Consider the following 12,221-nt stretch of genomic DNA (forward strand, 5'->3'; position numbering starts at 1 on the left):
GCAGGTGACTAGCGTGACCTGGGCCTTTAAAAATTTTTCTGATTTTAAGTTTGGTTGCTGTGATTCAAGGCTCTGAGGTAAGAACATTATGAACTGGATTAAGCTGCTCCTTCCTGGACTGGACGCCTGAGAGAGAGGGAGAAAGTCAACCAACCTGCCTCCTGGAACAATAAGAGTATGTCTACAAAGCACCATAAGCCTGGGCTCTGATTTAGGTTTAAGCCCAAGTTCGCCTTTCCTCCACACTGAAATCACTCTGCTAGGGAGAGTGGGTCAGAGCCTGAGTCTGGATAGTCTGCCAACGCTATCCCACAATCCCCTGAGACTCTTTCCCAGCCCTTAAGAACAGCTATACTGGGTCAGACCAAAGGTCCATCTAGGCCAGTATCCTGTCTTCTGACAGTGGCCAATGCCAGGTGCCCCAGAGAGGATGAACAGAACAGGTAACCATCAAGTGATCCATCCCCTGTCACCCATTCCCAGCTTCTGAAAACTTGCCAAAACTTCCCACTTGCTTCCCAGGTAACAGAAGCAACCTCCTGGTTCAAATGCAGCTGCTTGGTGTTTAACCCTTCATTTCCACGCAGCCTGCTCAATTGAGAACACATTTAACCCTCACTTGAATTAGGATGGCCAGCACTGCCGCCAAAATGTTCACCGGCGTGTTGCAGATGCTCCACCTGTTTCCTGAAATAGGACTCAGAACATGAGATGGAAAAAGTTTGTCTACTGGGTTGGGCTCCATATTGATGGTTCTGGCTGCAGGGAGCATGGAGACACAAAACGGCTCAGCTGCATGTGATGGTAGGCCAAAACCATCCAAAACACTTCTAGGCAATTGCCCTGGCACAGACAGACAAACAGTTCTCCCACAACCCACTATGAACCACACTCTGGGGCAAGCTAAGCTGGTGAGGGTGCTAGGAACCCTGGAATATGATATGTGCCCACAGAAGCTGAAGTTCTGACTCAGTGCTACATGGTGCAGTATGGACGCAACCGCACGGTTGAGAAGCCCAAGTTTCCAATGCAGTGTGGATGCTCAAGTGTGGACTTGGAAACACCTACGTTTGTAGGTGCAAGTCACACAGCCCCAGGCTGTGATGTGTAGCCACACTCGAAGAGGACTAGGAACTTTGAAGGCCTTCTTTAAGAGGACTAAGTTTGTTTTTTGGCTTCCCCTTTCTCAGATTCTGTACAGTCAAGCTTTACACTTGGGAGGGACGGGGAGTATCTGAGGGCAAAATGATACATCTGCCCAGATGTCAACTATCAAATATGCAATATCTATCTATTCTGCACACTGAGTTCTAAATTAATTGTATGTACTGGTTGGAGGCACTTGGTGGCGCACGTCCTTTTGGATCTAAAGGATTTACCAGATAATTTAGATTCTTGGTCCCAGAAGTGTCTGGTTTGGCCTCAGCACCACATGGGATTTGCTGAGCAACTTACTTGCACTCTCTGGTATAAAGGAATTCATGTTGGTCCTTTAGGCCCGGTAGAAGGTTCTTCTCAGGGTGTCTGAGCCCTTTGCCACCAGAGTAACTTTTCTGCAGACTTTTTCCTCAGCCACCATTTAACCCATAGTGAGGTGGATGCATTCCCAAGAACCTCCTTCCCCTGCCAGGGGATCATAGGAGGTGAGGTGAAAAGCCTGATCCTTTAACTCAATCTTCTTCCTCTTCTAAGAGAGCTATGGTGCAAACTCTGCCTCTTCCTTACGACATCCAGTTCTGGATACGATTACCAGACAGCAAGTGTAAAAAATCGGGGCAGGGGATGGGGGGTAATAGGAGCCTATATAAGAAAAAGACCCAAAAATCGGGACTGTCCCTATAAAATCGGGACATCTAGTCACCCTAGTTGTGGAACCCATATCTCTTTCTCCACCTCTGGCTGGCGTCTACAAAGACTTACTGTATTTGGATGGATGGAATGGAAACAGGTGTTGGTGTTAACCACTCCTTTGCTACTGAGCAAGTAACTGCTTCTCGTTGGTGCTATGCTATCATCACATCTGCCTTTCTGGTATCTCCTGCTGACTATATCTAATTTCATGAGTTGCTGCTTTGGATGGCCAAGTTCTTAACCTGGAGCTCACCGTCGGGTAAGAAAAGACTCATCAGTCGTTTGGCCTTTTGGAGACCAGTGGGAAGGTGACCTAGCATCTGACCCACTCTGTGAATAAAGTTAGGTACCTACTGTACCCGAGTTCTTCACAGGTCTACTTAAGCCATTGATTAATCAGTGTTTGTTTCTTAGCAGCTGACACTTCTCTCTGTTATGAATGTTAATGTTACCGTACACAGCAGTAATACAGCACAGCAGCAGCCTTTCATTTCCAGCCCATGATTGATCATTCTTCTGGGAGCTTCTGCACATTCTTAAGTCTGGCTTGTTTTCACTTTTATCATAAAACTAGCTGACAAACTGAGACTGGATTCAGCATGTCCTACAACGCAGCTCTCCAGGACGAAGGTATATTTCTCAAGTCTGATACCATAAAAGCCTTAATAAGAAGCCAGGAATGTCCACAGTAATGTTTTGAATTCCCAGATCACTTACTGAGTGGGGAATAATCCATATCTCCATCATTGGAGATTTTTAAAAGCAGGTTAGACAAACACCTGTCAGGGATGGTCTAGATCAGTGGTTCTCAAACTTTTGTACGGGTGACCCCTTTCACATAGCAAGTCTCTGAGTACAAGCACCCTTATAAATTAAAAACACTCTAATATATTTAACACCATTATAAATGCTGGAGGCAAAGCGGGGTTTGGGGTGAGGGCTGACAGCTTGTGACCCCCCCCATGTAATAACCTCATGACCCCCTGAGGGGTCCCAACCCCCCGTTTGAGAACTCCTGGTCTAAATAATACTTAGTCCTGCCATGGAGTGCAGGGGACTGGACTAGATGACCTCTCAAGGTCCCTTCCAGTCCTATGATTCTATGTCTGAAACAGTAGGAGTAATTAAAGCCTCTGTTGATGTTTTGATTTATTTACACACACATTTTTACCATGTTACCAGCCACACAAGGCTCCTCAGTTTTCATGTGGCTTACAGTCTGCAAAATGCTCGAGTTCAAAGAGGTGGAGGAAGTATTCTTCAGTGGTTAGAGCACAGATTTTGGATTCTGTTCCTGGATCTATTGTTACTGGGCCGTATGACCCTGCGTAAGTCACTTCTCTGCTTTTTGCCTCAGTTTCCCCATTGCAAAATGAGGATAATACCTACATCTTGCAGTGCTGTGGCACTTAGTTCATATTTGTAATTGGCTTTATCTGCAGATGGAAGCTCCTGTAGATGGGGAAAATAATTATAGTAGACATGGTGGGTTTCCAGAGGTTCTCTTTGTAGGATGGGGGGAAATGTCTGAGGTTTAAAGAAGGCTTTCGGATGGGTCAAATGGGCAATAGGGGACAGGCAGTGGCACTTTGTCAAAAATGGCATTACCTATTTCCGAGCCACTATCCCTTTAGAAGCAAATGATCTTGAACGCTCTTGGATTATTGTTCTAACAGATTAAAACACAATTGGGGGGATTGGTTGGTATCTGCTACAGACCATCCAATCACATGAGAGAACAGGATGCTCCTTAAGCATCTATCTATAATGTGTAGCAAAAAATGTACATTATGACAGTGACATATGCTGCAAGTCTCATGTTGCCAATCTTAAATCATCCTTGGGATTTCTGACAATTATACAGGACAACTTCCTACTGCAAAAAGTGTTGCATCCCACATGGGGAAAATTCTGTATTCAGCCTCATCTTGGCAGGTAAAGAGGAATTAATCCCAGAACAAAAAGTTAGTGGTTGTTTGGTAGAAGTGCTCATGACTTGATCACATTTGTTCTGTGCAAATAGAAAAAAGTCCAAACCAGCAATGTATGCTTGCTGCTTTAAAAGGGCCAGTTTCACAAAGCTTAAAACAATTATGAAACAAAGCAGCTGGTAGAATTTAAATGGAAAAATGTGAATGATAATTGGGAATTATTTGAGGAAGTATTTACTAGACATCTAAAAAGCCCCAGTTTTTCTGGTTAAAAAGCCAGGCTGGTTTAGAGGGGAAGTTAATGCAATAAGAAAATAATAAATGTAAAAAAGGGGAACGCTGGAGCTTATAAACTAAATGGACAAAGGGCGAGGAGACAGGAAGTAGTAGTATCCCCATTTTGCACATGGATAATGGAGGCAAAGAGATTAAATGACTTGCCTGAGATCATGAAGTCTGGGGCACCACTGACAACTGAACCCAATTCTGCTGAGTCGCTGGCCAGTGCCTAGACCCCAGGACCATCTGTCCTCTCATAGGGAACTGTTGCTTTGATTGGTAGTCAAATGCAGCACTGCAAAGGATCGTGCTCAACAGAACTAGTGCCTCTTCTGCATATGCAGCAAAATGGTGTCCAATTATTTGCCAACATGATGTCAAAAGGTGAAATGAATGTCCTATATGAATCCCATACTATCACAAAAGGCTTATATGAACTTGTCTTCCTGAAGACACTATTTTGTGGTGGCAAGTGGTACTCTTATTTTGTTGCTCTGTTTTGACCATAGCAGGCTGAGTCATTATATCGCCATGCATTCTATTGGGCCATAGCAATGAAATACATTACACAAGTGCCACCAAATTAAACTTCTTGGGTTTTGTTCAAAGTGTAGGCAAACCTGGGACTGACTATTCAAATTGACTATTATTTTTATATAGTCAATTGTACTTTCCCTGGCTTGTCATTGCTGTAGCAGACGATATCCTATAACTCTGGCTGTTCAAAGAATGCAAGCACTAACTGTACTTGTGCACTAAATTAAAGCATGTGGGAGAGCTTTCCTGCTGAATTTACAGGCTACCTTGCAGAGTTCAGGAGCCCCATATCTTTTACATCACAGACCCGATAAAAGGGGCTTTATGTTTGCAAAACTTGTCTGTTAATATTACACAGCTGGGCTGTCAGAGGTTGCAATAACTCTCAAGGCGTCTCAAACAATAACTGCCTCTCCGGGTGTCTCAGGCTGATTTAACAAAGGGAAAAACATGGAGAATGGCAATAGGTCTACAGTGAATAAGCTGACATCAGCATCTTTGATCTCTTGAATCTGATGTCCCCTATTAGTGTGAACCAACCAAGTACAGGAGCTGAGCCAAGTCTGGGCATTGGTTCCTGATGAGAAGAATGAGCTGTAGTATAAATAACTAAAATATAAGAGCACTTTAAAAATATAATTTTGGGTTGGCTTGTTGACAGTTGAGGCTGTAGGCTAGCCATCTGGGCTCTTATCGCAGGAACTACCTCTGCAGGTGTTACTCATTTTACTATGGGAGTAAATACAACTAATGAGCGTTCAAAGGCTCAAGATTATTTATCAGGCTCTGAGAGACAGTGTGGGTTAGTGGATTGTCCATGAGGCTGGCAGTTGGGGACCGCTGAGTTCTACCATTGACTTTGTGCAGTTTAAGCATTTCACTTAATCTCCCTCACTTTTTTTGCTGGTTAAACAGGGCTAACACTTCCTCAGTTCCCAGGGAGTTGTGAAGGCTAATTAGGGTTTGAAAGATTGCTAGCCAAGTACCAAGAATTGTTAGTGGGGTCCATACCCCACCAAATCAACTCTGAAATTTCCCTTTTGGTATGTTTCCATTTATGTTGCAGCTAGGGCACGTGAGAATTTTATGAAAGAAAATCTAGCCTTGCCGGTTGCTGAAGTTTAAGACCATGGGTCGTTTTTAAAAACCAAACCCAGGAAGGACCAACGCCAGCGCGACTGCAGTACTAGGACATATAGTGAGTGTGATGCACCTACCTGATCCTAATGGAAGATCCCAGCTCAATGCCTCAGCAATGGTATGGGGTGGGAGAAGAGGGAAGGAAATTCTGAAGATCTGCTTGAACTGTAGAATTTTTAAAATAACAAAAGAAGCAAGGGAAATTATTCTGTAGAAAACACTGTTCTGTCCAACCCAGTCTCTTCAAAACAGTATTTTTCAGCTGTATCACACACTGTGAGGCTTGAATGCAGGAAGCCCCATTCTCCAGACCCCTATTGCTTGAGCTAATGAAGAATAGGTGACCTGTAATAATATTCTGTCTTATAAACTCTTTGTGGGCTGGACACTGGAGGGAGACAACCACACCCACATAATCAGGCCAGGCCTTCTATCCAATAGATAGAGCAGTGATGTCATATATGTATTCATTCATCCTGAGGCATATGTTATGTGAGCACTGGCTAACTTCCTAGGATTTCGGGTTGCCATGGGAGGTGACCTACAGGGGAGATAAGATGTTTTCTGGTTGCTGAGAGGCTGGGCTGTGTTAGGACTAGGGCTGTCAAGTGATTAAAAAAATTAATCGTGCAATTAATCGCACTGTTAAACAATAATAGAATACCATTTATTTAAATATTTTTGGATGTTTTCTACATTTTCAAATAGATTGATCTCAATTACAACACAGAATACAAAGTGTACAGTGTTCACTTTATATTTATTTTTATTACAAATATTTGCACTGTAAAAAAACAAAAGAAATAGTATTTTTCAATTCACCTAATATAAGTACTGTAGTGCAATCTCTTTGTCATGAAAGTTGAACTTACAAATGTAGAATTATGTAAAAAAACCAAAACTGCATACAAAAATAAAACAATGTAAAATTTTAGAGCCTGCAAGTCCACTCAGTCCTACTTCTTGCTCAGCCAATCACTCAGAGAAACAAGTTTGTTTACATTTGCAGGAGATAATGCTGCCCACTTTACAAAGTCACCTGAAAATGAGAACAGGTGTTCACATGGCCTAGTTGTAGCCAGCATTGCAAGATATTTACATGCCAGATGCGCTAAAGATTCATATGTCCCTTCATGCTTCAACCACCATTCCAGAGGACATGCATCCATGCTGATGACAGGTTCTGCTTGATAACAATCCAAAGCAGTGCAGACCAACGCATCTTCATTTTCATCATTTGAGTCAGATGCCACCAGCAGAAGGTTGATTTTCTTTTATGGTGGTTTGGGTTCTGTAGTTTCTGCATCGGTGTGTTGCTCTTTTAAGACTTCTGAAAGCATGCTCCACACCTCATCCCACTCAGATTTTGGAAGGCATTTCAGATTCTTAACCCTTGAGTCGAGTGCTGTAGCTATCTTTAGAAATCTCACATTGGTACCTTCTTTGCATTTTGTTAAATCTGCAGTGAAAGTGTTCTTAAAATGAACAACCTGTGCTGGGTCATCATCCAAGACTGCTATAACATGAAATATATGGCAGAATGCAGGTAAAACAGCAACAGGGGACATACAATTCTCCCCCAAGGAGTTCAGTCACAAATTTAATTAATGCATTATTTTTTTAATGAGCATCATCAGCATGGAAGCAGGTCCTCTGGAATGATGGCCGAAGCATGAAGGGGCGTATGAATGTTTAGCGTATCTGGCACGTAAATACCTTGCAATGCCGGCTTCAAAAATGCCATGAAAATGCCTGTTCTCACTTTCTGGTGACATTGTAAATAAGAAGAGGGCAGCATCATCTCCTGTGAATGTAAACAAACTTGTTTGTTTTAGCGATTGGCTGCACGAGAAGTAGGACTGAGTGGACTTGTAGGCCCTAAAGTTTTAAATTGTTTTGGTTTTTAGTACAGTTATGTAACAAAATAAAATCTACATTTGGAAGTTGCATTTCACGACAAAGAAATTGCACTACAGTAGTTGTATGAGGTGAATTGAAAAATACTATTTCTTTATCATTTTTACAGTGCAAATATTTGTAATAAAAATAATATACACTTTGTATTCCGTGTTGTAATTGAAATCAATATATAAGAAAATGTAGAAAAACATCCTAAATATTTAATAAATTTCACTTGGTATTCTATTGTTTAACAGCACGATTAAAACTGCGATTAATTTTTTTGAGTTAACTGTGATTAATCAACAGTCCTAGCTAGGACTAGAGCCCTCCTCCTCCCCCATCTTCCATCTGCTAGGGAAAACTCTCCCCTGCCTCAGTGTGTGCACACGGCATGGACATCCTCTCTCCACTTCTAATTCTTGTCCCCTTCTTTAGGCTGGGAATTCTCCTGGGTCCTGGCAGGAGTTCAGGCCAGGAGCAACTTGTGGACAAAAATGAATGCCAGAGTGGCTTCATGCAGAAAGGCCAGGCTGGTGGTTAAACAGAAGCAGTTGGGGAGTATAAATCTGCCAATCTATTGGGGTAGGTGTTTGACAGGATGGAGGGATGGGTAGATGGTAGGGGGGCTCCATGTTTGAGGGAGATAGCAGGTGGAGGAGGTGGAAACGTGTGGAGTGAGAGCGGCAGAAAATGGGTAAACAATTCAATGATTTAAGGGATAACAGTAAATATCAAAGAGAAAAAATTGTTTCTCAGTTGCTGTCACACACACCCCATCCCATGTTGCAATGCTATGGCTTGCTCTGAAAATTCTGTACATAAAAAGGCCTGTTCTAAGACTATGCAGTGTACACCCTCATTGCCTCTGATTGCACACACGGGAATGGGAAGGCTTCTCTGGACATTGGTGTTAGAGCATGCTTCAAGGTTATGAGAATTATAGAATCGTAAGACTGGAAGGGAGCTCGAGAGGTCATCTAGTCACATCCCCTGCACTCATGGCAGAACTAATTATTATCTCTAGACCATCCCTGACAAGTGTTGGTCCAACCTGCTCTTAAAAATCTCCAATGATGGAGATTCCACAAACTCTCTAGGCAATTTATTCCAGTACTTAGCCACTCTGACAAGAATTTTTTCCTAATGTCCAACCTAAACCACCCTTGCTGCAATTTAAATCCATTGCTTCTTGTCCTAACCTCTCAGATTAGGGAGAACAATTGTTCTCCCTCCTCCTTATAACAACCTTTCATGTACTTGAAAACTGTTATCATGTCCCCTCTCAATCTTTTCTTTTCCAAACTAAACAAACCTGTTTTTTCAATCTTTCCTAATAAGTCATGTTTTCTAGACCTCTAATCATTTTTGTTGCTCTTCTCTGGACTTTTTCCAATTTATCCACATCTTCCTGAAATGTGGCACCCAGAACTGGACACAATACTCCAGTTGAGGACTAATCAGCCCGGAGTAGAGCAGAAGAATTACTTCTCATGTCTTACTTACAACACTCCTGCTAATACACCCTAGAACGATGTTTGGGGGTTTTTGCAACAGTGTTACACTGTTGACTCATATTTAGCATGTGATCCTCTGAGAGCCCCCAGATCCCTTTCCGCAGTACTCCTTTCTAGTTCAATTATTTCCCATTTTGTATGTGTACAACTGATTGTTCCTTCCTAGGTGGAGTACTCTGCATTTGTCCTAGAATTTCATCCTACTTATTTCAGACCATTTCTCCAGTTTGTCCAGGTCATTTTGATTTTTACTCCTATCCTCCAAAGCAAAGCACTTGCAACCCCTCTGCAAACTTTATAAGTGTACTCTCTATACCATTATCTAAATCACTGAGGAAAATATTGAACAGAACCAGACCCAGAACTGATCCCTGCAGAACCCCACTTGATATGCCATTCCAGCTTGACTGTGAATAACAGGGAATAATAGAAAGTAGCAGGAGCTGCAGGAAGAGAGAGGAGGAGGCGCTTCTTATGTACTTCTCTAGCATCCCCAGGAGCCTGGATTGATTAACACCAGCTTCTCAGGGAGCTTCTTGTTTCCTGCTGCTTCCCTGAACCCATTTGAGGAGAACAGGCAGTCAACTGAAGTAGCAGGAGCCAGTTAGGCCCTTAAGATGCTGATATCTTCCCTCACTCAGGCCCTGCTACCAGCCTGATTATTTGTCCCCTTCAACTGAGTGTTGAGAGCCACTACAGCTGGCACAGAACAGCAGTTATGAGTGAAAGAAGAAAACGCCCCTCTGGGGCAGCATTCAGAAAAAGAAAGAAAGCAAAGGAAGCTTTTTTTATCTAAGCAGGAAGGAGCTCTCCTGAGATACATAGACACAAATGTTCACGGTGAGCCTTCCGGCCCCAGTGAGGATGTGAGTGGTGAGGAGATGCCTGATCTTCCAGTTAGTCAGAGTGCAGGTGACCTGGTAGCTACAGCAGCATCCATATCTCATTCTCAAATGGATGTAATCATGCACATTCCTGAAGAAAAAGTGTAGATCAGAGAAGAGTGTGGTGGAGGCGCAAGAAACAGCTGCTGATGAGTTTTGTTCCTTAAGTCTAGATGATCCATAGGGCCGCCCTAGGCAAAAAAGCCACCTGCCGCTCCCCGCTCCCCACCAGCGCGGCAGGGGAGGGCGCCGAGCCCGGCCGCGGGCCCGCAATCCCCGACCGGCCGGAGCACCAGGGGGAGGGCGGTGAGCCCGCCACGGCTCCGCTCTCCCCGGCGGCCAGAACGCCGGGAGGAGGGCGGAGAGCCTGGCTGGGGCTCTCCGCTCTCCCCGGCGGCCAGAACGCCGGGAGGAGGGCGGAGAGCCTGGCTGGGGCTCTCCGCTCTCCCCGGCGGCCAGAGCGCCGGGAGCAGGGCGGCGAGCCCGGACAGGGCTCTCCGCTCTCCCTGGCGGCCAGAGTGCTGCGGGGAGGATGGCGAGCCCGCCGCGGCTCTCCGCTCTCCCCGACCGGCCAGAGCACCGGGGGGAGGGCGGCGAGCCCAGCCGGGGTTTTCCACTCTCCCCGGTGGCCAGTGCGCCGGGGGGAGGGCGGCAAGCCCACTGCAGCTCCGCTCTCCCCGGCGGCCGGAGCACCGCGGGGAGGGCAGTGAGCCCAGTCGCGGCCCCACTCTCAGGCCGGAGCGCCTCGCCGCGCCGCCCCCCTCCAGGCACCGCCCCAAGCACATGCTTGGTGGGCTGGTGCCTGGAGCCGGCCCTGATGATCCAGGACTGTATACCCACTTGAGCAGTAGCCTAAGGGACTTCCTTGTACTGCATGGGCCACAGCAAGTGAAAAGTTTCATGTTCCCCAAAGACAATGAAAATAGAAGTTTCCATCCAACACATTACTGGTGTGAAATCCCCAATGGTGACAAAGTGGAGAGGCCATGGCTTATGTACTCAAAAATCCAGAATGCTGCATACTGTTTTTGTTGCAAATGCTTCCAGTCTAATGTTCCAGCCACATTGGGTTCTTCAGGAACAAAGGACTGGAAAAATCTGGCTAGAAATCTGGCATGCCATGAGAGGGCAGGAAATCACCAGAGAGCATTCCATAGGTGGAAAGAGTTTGAGATGAGACTAAGGTTAAAGGCTTCCATAGATGATCAGCATCAAGAGAAGACTGCATCAGAGTCTCTTTACTGACAAAATGTTCTGAAAAGGCTCATTGCCATTGTGAGAATGTTTGCTACCCAAAACTTACCACTGCGTGGCACTTCAAATCAGCTGTATGTGCCAAACAATGGAAAATTCCTTAAAATTGTCAGGGCTACAATAATGGCGCCAACATGAGAGGAAAGAACAGAGGAGTGCAGACACAGATCCGAGAGTTAAACCCTCGAGCTTTTTTTGTCCCATGTAGTTCTCATTCATTGAACTTGGTGGTCAGTGATGCAGCATCAACTTCTAGTGAGGCTGCTGAATTTTTTAATGTAATTCAAAGCATCTATGTATTTTTTTCTGCATCGACTCATCGATGGCAAATTTTGAAGCAACATCTGGGAACATCCTCTCTGACATTGAAACCACTGAGTGCCACACAATGGGAAAGTAGAGTGGAGGCGATAAAGCTTACCAAACACCAAATTGGGAAGATAATGATGCCATAGTTGCCATTATGGAGGATAATGCTATGACAGAAACTGTTCGTGGGAGAACAGTGGCAGAGGGAAATGGAATCACCAGAAACATACATAACTTCAAATTTCTGTGTGGCTTAGTGTTGTGGCATGACAATACTGTTTGAAATAAATGTTTTAAGTAAGAGACTCCAAGGTGTTGACCTTAATATATCTGGAGCAATGGAACAACTGGACAAAGCAAAGTCATACCTACAGTCTTACTGGTCAGATGAGGGATTTCAAAACGTTCTGAAGAGTGCACAGAAATTGGCAGAGAAACTTCACACTGAAGCTATTTTCCCACCCATTCAAGAATACAAGAGTCACCAAAGAAGAAGACATTTTGATTACGAGGCACGGGATAATCCCATAAGAGACCCCAAACAACAATTCAAAGTTGAATTCTTTAACCAGATGCTAGATTGTGCAATACAGTCAGTTGAAGAACGTTTCATGCAGCTC

Source organism: Trachemys scripta, chromosome 4, assembly GCF_013100865.1.
Source record: "Trachemys scripta elegans isolate TJP31775 chromosome 4, CAS_Tse_1.0, whole genome shotgun sequence".
NCBI lineage: Eukaryota > Metazoa > Chordata > Testudines > Emydidae > Trachemys > Trachemys scripta.